Source organism: Arachis hypogaea, chromosome 20 (assembly GCF_003086295.3).
Source record: "Arachis hypogaea cultivar Tifrunner chromosome 20, arahy.Tifrunner.gnm2.J5K5, whole genome shotgun sequence".
Classification (NCBI taxonomy): domain Eukaryota; kingdom Viridiplantae; phylum Streptophyta; class Magnoliopsida; order Fabales; family Fabaceae; genus Arachis; species Arachis hypogaea.
Window position 1 is genome coordinate 68,585,898 of NC_092055.1, and position 12,008 is coordinate 68,597,905.

The window sequence follows — 12,008 nt, forward strand, 5'->3', positions numbered from 1 at the left end:
TTTAGTTTTATCATGCTTTAGTGGGTTTCAAGAGAGAGAAGCTCTCTCTTCTCTCTAGAATTAGGAGTAGGTTAGATCTAGATTAGGAATTCTTAGATCTAGGTTAATTTCATGCTTTGATTTACTTTTCCTTTTTCAATTCTTCTTCTTTTACCTTTCCTCTCTCTACTTTAGCATTTAATTCATGTAATTCTCTACTTTTATGTTGATGCACTTTTATTCTTCTATCCCTCTTTCAATGCAATTTATGATTCATGTTCCTTTATTGTTGATTTGATTTGTTGTTGTTTAATTCCTTGCAATTGAGTAGTGTAGATTTACTTTTCTTGCTATTTTACTATGTTTTACTTTTATGCCTTCTAAGTGTTTAATAAAATGCTTAATTGGATTTTAGAGTAGATTTTAGTGCTCTTGGCTTGGGAAGGTAACTTAGGAACTCTTGAGTTACTAATGTCCAAGTGATTGACGGTTGGGAGCCATTAATTCTAGATCTCACTAATTGATTTGGTGGAGAACTAGGACTTATGGACTTGGATTGACATAGCTCACTTGATTTTCCTCTACTATTAGTTAGGGGTTAACTTAGTGGGGTTGGTCCTTGCCAATTCTCATGTTGTGGTTAGTGATTAGGATAGAGATCCTTGACCACCAACCTTTGCCAAGACCTCTTTAGTTGTTAGTTTATTTTCATTTTCATTTACTTTTCATGTCTCCTATCAAAAACCCCAAAACATGCTTCATAACCAATAACAAGACACTTTATTGTAATTCCTAGGGAGAACGACCCGAGGTTCAATACTTCGGTTTATAAATTTAGGGGTTTGTACTAGTGACAACCAAATTTTTGTGTGAAAGGACTATTGCTTGGTTTAGGAACTATATTACAACGAGCTTTCAATTGTGAATTCTAAACCACACAAAAGTCAAATCATCAAAATGGCGCCGTTGCCGGGGAATTGCAATGGTGTTATGTTATTGGTTATTGTATATATGTGAATATTGTGAATAAGGTTGCCTTTTGCTTCTTTGTTAGTTCTTACTAGCTTTTAGGATTTAATTTTCTTGCTTCTTATTTGATTTTATTTTTATTTTCTCTTGCTATCATGAATTCTCACTTTGGCTATGAGTGTGATTACAACTATGTTGTAGGTAATGGGAGCTACCATGAGGATGTGTATCAAGGATGGGATAATCAAAGGTGGGAAGAGCCATATGCATATGACCAATCTTCATGGCAACAACCTCCACCAATGGACTATGAACGAGAGCCATTCTATCATGCATACCAATCCAATGGTTATGGTGAATCCCCTTGTGACTTTCAAGAACCACCACCATATGCCTATGAGCCATACCCTCAACATAACCCTCAACCATACTCACAAGCCACTTTTCACCAACCACCTTCATATGACCCTCATCCATATCCACCATTACAACAACCATATGAGCCATGTGAACCACATATAGAGCCACCACCATCTCAACATCACCACTTCCAAGAGTCACCCCCTCCATATTATTACCAAGATGAATTTTACTTTCCACCACAACCTCCCATGGAAGATTACTCATGTCCATCAATCCAAGAGCCATATGATCCTAATCATATTATCCAAGAGGAACAAGAGTCAAGGGATCATCTCAAGGAAATATTGGATCAACTTCAAGCAACCATGGAGCGTGTTGTTCAACAAGTGGAAAGAGTGGAAATTATTGAACCACCACAACTCTACCAAGAAGAACCACCATCCTACTATGAACCCTTCTCCCAAATTGATGAACCCTTCCATCCACCCCATCCTCCAATGGATGACATCCTTGATGTTCTTGTTCAAGGACAAGAGGAGATGAAAAGGGATATGCAACAATTCACGGCCGTCTTGGACGAGGTGGTAAACCGGCTAGCATCCCAATACTTAACTACTCAAGGAACTCCCATGGCTACATATAGAGAATCAAATGAAGAGCACAACATGAAGGAGAGATTGGTGGAGAATGAGGGAAGTTGCTTTGTATTGGAACAATTGGAGGAAGCTACAATTGTTGAAGAAGAGGAAGAAGTGGTTGAAGACTTAGGAGATGCAGAACCACCTTGGGAACATAGAGTTGAAGAAAACCCCTCCAAGATGATTGAAATTGATGCTAGGGAGGAAAGTGCACACCTTCCAAGGCATATTCCATATGAAGACTTGGATGGGATAGAGCAAGAATTGAGTTCCCTTGGTGAGGAAGATCAAGCATCAAGTCTTAGTGGTGAAGAATCCTTTGAGCATGAAGAACCTTCTCCCGTTGAATTTGAAAGCGTTGTGGAGGTAAATCTTTCTCATCCTCCCATTTATGATTTGAGTAAGGGAAAAGGCTTAGGTAGTATTGTTGAACAAAGGATTACATTTGAGAAATCTTGTAAAGAGGTGGAGGTCCTTAGAAAAAGGAGGAGGGGAATTGAATACGCTTTGTCAAGACCCTTGGAATCACCTTTACCTAGGTTGCCATCTACACCTTCATTTGAGTGGATGAAACTCATTTCTATTAGCTTTATTATCCCACTTGAATATGGTTTGCTTGAAACGGATGGCCAACTTAGGATGCTTTGTGGGATGAAGCGTAAAAGAAAGATGTTTCGTGGGTGGCGTTGCAAGTCAAGGCTCATTATGGTTGATGCATCAAACATGAGATATAAAGGTTGGAGTAGTGCTCACCTAGATGGGTCTAGAAGGCTTGTTGGTCACGTTATAGAGAATTCACCTTGTTCACCACCCGGTTGGACTAATAATGATGATCAACTTCAAGACAGTTGTGAAAATAAAGTGTGGGATCCCGGATCACAAAAAGAGGATCAACTTTGGGAGCCCCAAGCTTGTGAAGAACTTCATCAACACTTGGTACAATAAATAAGAAATCTTGGGGCACAATGGAGAACCAAGCATTGGTGGGAGTTCAAGGGATAGCTTCAAGCACAAGCCACCTTGAGAGGAGCTCCCCATAAGTCCAACTTAAGGACAATAAACATAAGTGCTAGATGGGAGACACCCCACCATGGTAAACTCTTTTCATTTTTCTCTTTTGTAAATATTGGTAGAATAGGTTTGATTTCATTTTTTGTTTAGTTTGTTGAGTTTAATTGGTAGTTTAGTATGTTAAATAAGGTTTTAGGATGTTTTGGTAGCTGTTTGGAGGTTTGGAATGATTGGAATGGTGTAAAAACATAGAAAAATTTTTGAAAAAAAAAGGTGCACCATCCGCGCATACGCGCACTGCGTGCGTATGCGTGCATCAAGCGTTTTCGCAAATCCGCGCGCATGCGCCATCTACGCGTACGCGTGGATTGAGAAATTCTACCCCTAGGCCAAAATTCCGAGAGTTGTGCGAATGCTGCACGCGCCTTGTGCCTTTGGCACAAAACCACTGATGCGTACGCGTACATGATGCGTACGCGTCACTCTCTCAAAAAAAAAAAAAAACATCGACGCGCGCGCGCCATGCGCGCGTACGCGTGGATTTGCACCATGTTTTTCTTATTTCTCCTTTCTCCTTTCTTCTTCTTTCTTCTTTTCTTCTTCTTTCTTTCTACCTTTCTTCTTTCTCTCTTGAAAAAAAAATTTGTTTCAATAAAATTAAAAAAATTAAATAAATAAATAAATAACTAAAATACCAAAAAAAATTTTTTTCTTTTCTTCCATTTTCTTTTATTGTATTTGCTTACTTTCATTCATTGCATTTTAATTTTGATTTTATTGCTTGTTGTAGTTTTCTTTTTTTTAAGTTTCTTATTTTAATAATGGTGTTGAATTTTCTTATTCAATCGTTGAGAATTTCTTGCATTATTTTGGTGCCTCTTGACTTGTTTGATATTGTTGGGTGATGAAACTTTTAAATCAATGCTTAATCTTGTGTGACTCTTATGTCTTTGTGCATTGATATGACCTCATATTGTCTTTCATGACCCACTTCTTCTTATTTGAAGTTGATGTTCCATATGCTCTTTATGCTTTGACTCTACTCTTGCATCAAACATTAGTTGATATGCCCTTTGCCTATATTGCTTTCTCACTTACATGCGTAGCTAACATGTAGTGAGAACCATACTCTTATTTAGCATTAGCCCCCGCCTATGCTCTATTTGGTTTGATATCTTTGTTGTAGGCTTAATTTTCTTTCTTTTTCTCTCCTTTTAGGTTGGCCACCAAGAAAGGAGGAAAAGGAAAAGCTTTTAAATGGGGCAATAAACAAGTCATCCGCACAATCTTTTGAGGAAGCTCATCAATTGTAGCAACCCGTCCACTTTGCTCTTCTTTGCATGCACCGAGGACGGTGCAATCTTCAAGTGTGGGGAGGTTGTTCGACCGATCTCCATGGGTAACAATTTCCTTTTCAACACCAAATTTTTTTTATTATTTTCTTCATCAGATAGTTGTTGCATCGCATGTTAGGTTGCATGTTAGTTAGAATTTGTACATATTTTTACTACTTCTTTCCTATTAGGACTACTTGGTTAGGGTGATGATTTCTTTTCCAGGAAATTATTTTTAGGGCAACCTACCAATTTGAAAACCTTTTGTTGAACTTGCTTGAAAGAATTTATTTTGGAAAATGTTTTGAGCTAAGAACACAAGCTTGTGAGATTTGAGCCTAATGGTGTGGTTACATCTTATAACCACTTATTTTCCCTTCTTGTATGCATTATTCTCTTTCTATGATTATAATCTTTGATTTGTTTGATTCTTTATATCCATTATTTTGTGTATTCATGCATTTATATGATTGAGACCATCATTTCATTTAGCTCACTTACCCAAATAGCCTTACCTTTTATCTTCCATTGTTAGCCACTTTGAGCCTACGATTAACCCATTTGTTCTTAATTTTAGCACATTACAAGCCTTAAAGCGGAAAACAATAAAAGTCCTTAATTTGGATCTTTGATTAGCTTAGGCTAGTGTGTGTGTGTAACATTCAAGTGTGGAAAATCTTGGGACATTGGGTGAATAAAAGGATAGTTTTGTATTTTTGTTGTAAATATTGGAAATTGGGTACATGCTCATGTGTAATGAATGTAAAACCTTATGCATTGATGATCTTGTATATAGAAAGAAAAAATGAGAAAAAAAGGAAAAGAAAAAAAATAATATGGAAAAGAAAAGAAAAAAAATAAAAAAAGAAAGAAACATAGAAAAAGAAAGAAATAAAAGGGGACAAAATGCCCCAAAGCAAAGCTCAATAAGGGTCAATACATAAGTGTTGTAAAATGAAAAGGAATACATGAGTATGTGAGAAAAAAAATGGGTAGTTAGGTTAGCTTTGAAATTGTATAGGATGTCATAGGTTAGGTGGGAAGTTTAAGCTTATCAAAGATTCAAATTTTAAGCTCACTTGACCATATATACATCCTACCTTGACCCTAGCCCCATTACAACCTAAAGAAAAGACCTCATGATACTTGTATGCATGCATGAAATATATGTCGATTGTTAGAAGAAAAATAAATCTTAGAAAGCATGATTAGGGGAGAATTGAGAGAATCGACCCTACACACTTGAGTGACTAGAGTGCAAACACTTCCGGTGAGAGTTCGATGCTCAATTCCTTGATTCCCGGCTTTCATGAGCGTTCTTCTTGCAAGTCTACTTGAACTCCATTTTTATACTTGAATTGGTAGGATTCATGAATCGTCATATGATCTTGGCCCTACTTGTGCATGTATGTCTTGGAGGATTGATTTATTTTTAACCAAGTAGGTAGAATCATTTTGCATTTAGTTGCATTCACGTAGATAGTTGCATATAGTTTAGGGTGCATTTAGTTAGATTTCATTGAATAAATGTTGATACCCCTTTGCTTTCTCTTGGTTTAAGCATGAGGACATGCTTGGTTTAAGTGTGGGGAGGTTGATAAACCCCATATTTAGGGTTTATCTTGTGTTGAATTTAGAGGGTTTTGTCAACCTTTCTCCCATTTATCCAATGAAATAGCATGGTTTTGTAAATTCTCCTTTAATTGTGCTTGAGAGTGAAAACATGCTTTTTAGGCCCTTAATTGTTTAATCTTAATTCACCTTGATTCCATTAGATGCCTTGATATGTTTGTTAAGTGATTTCAGATTTAGGAGGCAAAGATTAGATCAAGGGAATGAAGGAAAAGTATGTAAAAATGGAGAACTCATAAAGAAATGAAGGAATTGCAAAAGCTGTCAAGCCGACCTCTTCGCACTTAATCAGCCATAACTTGAGCTACAGAGGTTCAAATGATGCGATTCTAGTTGCGTTGGAAAGCTAACATCCGGGGCTTCGAAATGATATAAGATTTGCTATAGTTTCTACACGTATAGTGACGCGTACGCACACTGTACGCGCACGTGTCGTTGCTGCCATATGATCCACTTAAAGCAATATATGGCCAGCGAATTCTAAAGCCTTAAGGGCCCAATCCAACTTATTTCTGATGCTATTTAAGCCAAGGATTGAAGGAGAATCAACATACTTACACATCTAGTCATTAGTTTAGTTTTATTTTAGTTTTATCATGCTTTAGTGGGTTTCAAGAGAGAGAAGCTCTCTCTTCTCTCTAGAATTAGGAGTAGGTTAGATCTAGATTAGGAATTCTTAGATCTAGGTTAATTTCATACTTTGATTTACTTTTTCTTTTGCAATTCTTTTTATTCTACCTTTTCTCTTTCTAGTTTAGCATTTAATTCATGTAATTCTCTACTTTTATGTTGATGCACTTTTGTTCTTCTATCCCTCTTTCAATGCAATTTATGATTCATGTTCCTTTATTGTTGATTTGATTTGTTGTTGTTTAATTCCTTGTAATTGAGTAGTGTAGATTTACTTTCCTTGCTATTTTACTATGTTTTCCTTTTATGCCTTCTAAGTGTTTGATAAAATGCTTAGTTGGATTTAGAGTAGATTTTAGTGCTCTTGGCTTGGGAAGGTAACTTAGGAACTCTTGAGTTACTAATGTCCAAGTGATTGACGGTTGGGAGCCATTAACTCTAGATCTCACTAATTGATTTGGTGGAGAACTAGGACTTATGGACTTGGATTAACATAGCTCACTTGACTTTCCTCTACTATTAGTTAGGGGTTAACTTAGTGGGGTTGGTCCTTGCCAATTCTCATGTTGTGGTTAGTGATTAGGATAGAGATCCTTGACCACCAACCTTTGCCAAGACCTCTTTAATTGTTAGTTTATTTTCATTTCCATTTACTTTTCATGTCTCCTATCAAAAACCCCAAAACATGCTTCATAACCAATAACAAGACACTTTATTGTAATTCCTAGGGGGAACGACCCGAGGTTCAATACTTCGGTTTATAAATTTAGGGGTTTGTACTAGTGACAACTAAATTTTTGTATGAAAGGACTATTGCTTGGTTTAGGAACTATATTACAACGAGCTTTCAATTGTGAATTCTAAACCACACAAAAGTCCAATCATCAAAATGGCACCGTTGCCGGGGAATTGCAATGGTGTTATATTATTGGTTATTGTATATATGTGAATATTGTGAATAGGTTTGCCTTTTGCTTCTTTGTTAGTTCTTACTAGTTTTTAGGATTTAGTTTTCTTGCTTCTTATTTGATTTTATTTTTATTTTCCCTTGCTATCATGAATTCTCACTTTGGCTATGAGTGTGATTACAACTATGTTGTAGGTAATGAGAGCTACCATGAGGATGTGTATCAAGGATGGGATAATCTGTTTATCTTTCCTTCACAGGCTCCTGGTTATGTTATTATTCTTCAAGTAATATGTATGTATATTCTTTTTATGTGTCATAAGGCCTCACCACCGTTGATTTACAACTATTGTTGCACAAAACTGGCTCCGCAGAATTTGCATAGATAGACTGGCAAGTATACCGGGTTTACCAAGTAATACCTGAGGTGAGTCAGGGTCGATCCCCACGAGGATTGTTGTTTTGAGCAAGCAGTGGACACCTTGTAGATCTTAGTCCGGAAGAATGAAAAGATGAGTGTTGTTTGAAAATGCATAAAATAAATAAAGATAGAAATACCATATTGATTTGTGAAAACAGTGATAGACGAACAGTTAAGGATTCAGAGATGCTTTGTCATTCCAGATTAATCTTTCTTACTGTCTATCTCAATAGCTTTCTGATTTATTCAATGGCAGCCGTAAGTGATTAACTCATGTCCTTTCATCAAGTTAACCTCCGCTACTACAGCAATCCACCGCGTTGAGATGACTCATGTCCTCTCATCAAGCCACCTCTAGGTTTCTCACTGTAGCAGAAGATGAAGCTCTAAGCAAGCCACTCCCCTTTACGATCCTACTCAAGGTGCCACAGACAAGGCATACCTTTCGGATCAAAGAGGGTTGCTTCTCTGACTCTAGCCTTAGCGCCATAGAGACCTTACGCACCCAAAGACAACGGAATTATATATCCCATATCCAAAGCTGCTCAGATGCTCTATACGAATCTGCAATGCAAACTCTAGCTTTAGTTCAACGTTATCCGGGTTAGGAATCACATGGAACCCAAGTAGAACACGGGTGATTGTCACGGGTCACCCTCAATTCATGAGATGAAGAACAAGAATGCATAAGAAAATAGAATCAGAATTGTATTGAAAGTAGAACAATAATATTATTAATCCATGAAACTCAGCAGAGCTCCTAACCCTAAATTAGGAGGTTAGTGACTCATGCTGATAGAAAAATACAATAAAAGGTTCGAATGGGCAAGAGTTTTCTAACAAGGTTGAACTCTTGTATATATATATATATATTAATCTAATGACTAAGGATTACAGAAATAAGATAAACTAAGTTGATAGTGCAAACATCCATTTCTGGGGCGCACTTGGTGAGTGTTTGGGCTGAGCTTGAGTGTCTCCCACATGCTAGGACTCCCTAGGGGATTTGAACGCTCGCTAGGCGCCCTCTTTTGTGCGTTGTACGTTGGCCACCCCCTTTTGGGCGTTGGATGCCAGGAATGGGGCTGGTGGCTGGTGTTGAACGCCAATTTTGGGCCTTTAAATCTGAAGCAAAGTATGGACTATTATATATTTCTGGAAAGCTCTGGATGTTAGCTTTCCATATCCGTTAAGATCTTACTATTTAGACTTCTATAGCTCCAGAAAAGCCCTTTCGAGTGCATAGAGGTCAGATCCTGATAGCATCTGCAGTGCTTTCTTTGTCTCTGAATCAGACTTTTGCTCCAGCTCCTCAATTTCAACCAGAAAATACCTGAGATTGCATGAAATCTCACAAACTCAAAGTAGAATCCAAAAATGTGAATTTTGAAATAAAACCTATGAAAAATTAATAAAACTTAAACAAAACATAATGAAAACTATATGAAAACAATGCCAAAAAGCGTATAAAATATCCCCTCATCAGAACACCAAACTTAAATTGTTACTTGTCCCCAAGCAACCAAAAACAATAAATCTCAGAGTTTTCAATGAAGCTCAGTTTCAATTAAATGAGCGAGACTAGTAGTTTTTTGCTTCTGAACAGTTTTGGATCTCACTTTCCATTGAAGCTCAGAATGATTGACATCTTTAGGGACTCAGAATCTAGATGATATTATTGATTCTCTTAGTTAAGTTCTTTTTTATTCTTGAACAGAACTTCTTTAGAGTCTTGGTCGTGACCCTAAGCACTTTGTTTTCCAGTATTACCACCGGATACATAAATGCCACAAACATTTAACTGGGTGAACCCTTTCGGATTGTTACTCAGCTTTGCTAGAGTCCCCAGTCAGTGATGTCTAGAGTTCTTAAGCACACTTTTTGCTTTGGACTACAACTTTAATTGCTCAGTCTCAAGTTTTTTACTCTACACCTTCACACCACAAGCATATAGTTAGGGAACTAGCTCAATTGAACTGTTCAGGCTAAGATATTTCTTTTAAGCCCTCCTAACCATTGATGCTCAAAGCCTTGGATCCTTTTGCTCTTACCTTTTGGTTTAAAGAGCTATTACCTTTTTGCTCTTGCCTTTTGGTTTAGAGAGTTATTGGCTTTTTCTGCTTTTTATTTCCTTTTTTTTTTCACGTACATACTTTTGTTTTTTTTTTTTGCTTTTTTCTGCTTTTTCTTCCTTGAAGAATCAATATTTGAATTTTTTAGATTACCAATAATATTTTACTTTTATCATCATTCTTTCAAGAGTCAACATTCTTTACTCCAAAATCAAACATGCACTATTCATTCATACATTTAGAAAGCAAAAACTATTCTTAATAATTAAATTCGAAATTTATGTATAATTACTGCTTCTAAAAAAATCAAAGTTTTATTAAGTTCAATGAGATGATAAGAGGAACATTTTATAGCTAATTAGAAAACAAAAACTTAAATTCTAATAATACTCATGCACTTCTTAAATTAAAAGACAGAAATTTAAATAAACATAAAAATTTAAAAACTACTAGTGATCATGTAAATCTAAACATAAGAAATAGGAATTAGAACAGCCACAGAAATAGGGAGGTGGAACTCAACCACCTTAATCATGGGAGGCATTTGGCTCTTCAGGGGACAATTTCTAACGCTTTAGTTCTTCTAGCTCACACCCCTGCTTTTCTTGTTCCTTGACCAGTTTGCAAAGCATGCTAGTATGATCTTTTTGCTCCTCTCTTAACTGATCCAAGGTGGTTTGCAATTGTGCCACAGATGCTTCCAGCTGGGTCCAATATTGAATTGGAGGGATCTCTTGAGGCTCAGACGCCTTCCTTTTGGGTGGATCAACTGGTACTTGGGAGCTTTCCATCACCTGTTTGGTGATTGGGCTTTCTACTGGGATAAATGAGTCTTTGTTAATCATGACTCCAGCCTTTTTACACAAGTGGAAGATAAGGTTAGGATAGGCCAATCTGGCTTGAGTTGACATCCTGTTTGCCACTTTGTATAGCTCAAAATGGAGTATTTGGTGGATTTCCACCTCATTCCCCATCATAATGCAGTGAATCATCACAGCCCTTCTGATGGTAACTTCAAAGCAGTTGCTAGTAGGGAGTATGGAATGCCTAATGAAGTTCAACCAGCCCTTAGCAATTGGTTTGAGATCTACTCCTCTCAGTTGGTTTGGGTTATGATGCACCACTATTTCGTAGGGCATTCTATGCTGAATTTAGGGGATTTTATCACCCTTTTCCCACATTTATTCCATGAAATGACATGGTTTCATGTATTTCTCCTAATTTGTGCTTAAATGTAAAAACATACTTTTTTGGCCATTAATTGGTTAATTTTAATTCACCTTTGATTCCACTAGATGCCTTGATGTGTGTGTTAGTGATTTCAGGTTGAAAAGGCTAGGAATGGATCAAAGGAATGAAAAGAAAAGCATGCAAAGTGGAGAAACCATGGAAAATCAAGGATTTGGGATGTACTCATCGACGCGCATGCATGATAGATGCGCGCGCGTGAAATTAAAGTCGCATGGCGACGCGTACGCGTACATGACGCGTACACGTGGGAAGCTCGCACGTGACCTCATTAAAGTGAAAACGCTGGGGGCGATTTCTGGGCTTCCTGATGACAAGTCATCCTAGCCTATTTTAACTAGTCTTGTTCTTTTGTTTTCATTAAGATTATGCACTTTCTTGAGCTACAAGCAAGCTAATTGAGTAGATTTTCATGTTTCCCTTGATTGAACCAACCATATATGAATTCATGCCATTTCATGAGGTTTTATGCTATATTTGTTGCATATTATGAAAGAATGAATATCTCATGATTTTGAGCATAGCTTTGATGTGTTTGGTTGATTATTGATAGGTGAAGAAAGCTTGGAGAAAGGTTGAAGCAAGAAGGAATGGCTAGGAGTGAAGAGAGGACAATGGAATAAGTGAAATTGAACCAGGAAGCAAAAAGCTGGACCTAAAGTTAGCATCAAACTTTTGCACAAACTTTTGGTTGAAAAGTTAGCCCCAACGTTAGCCCCCTAACTTGGAGGCTAACGTTGGAACTTGAAAATTCTTCCCTGGGCTTCAAAAGTTTGCGCCAACGTTAGCCCCCTAACTTTGAGG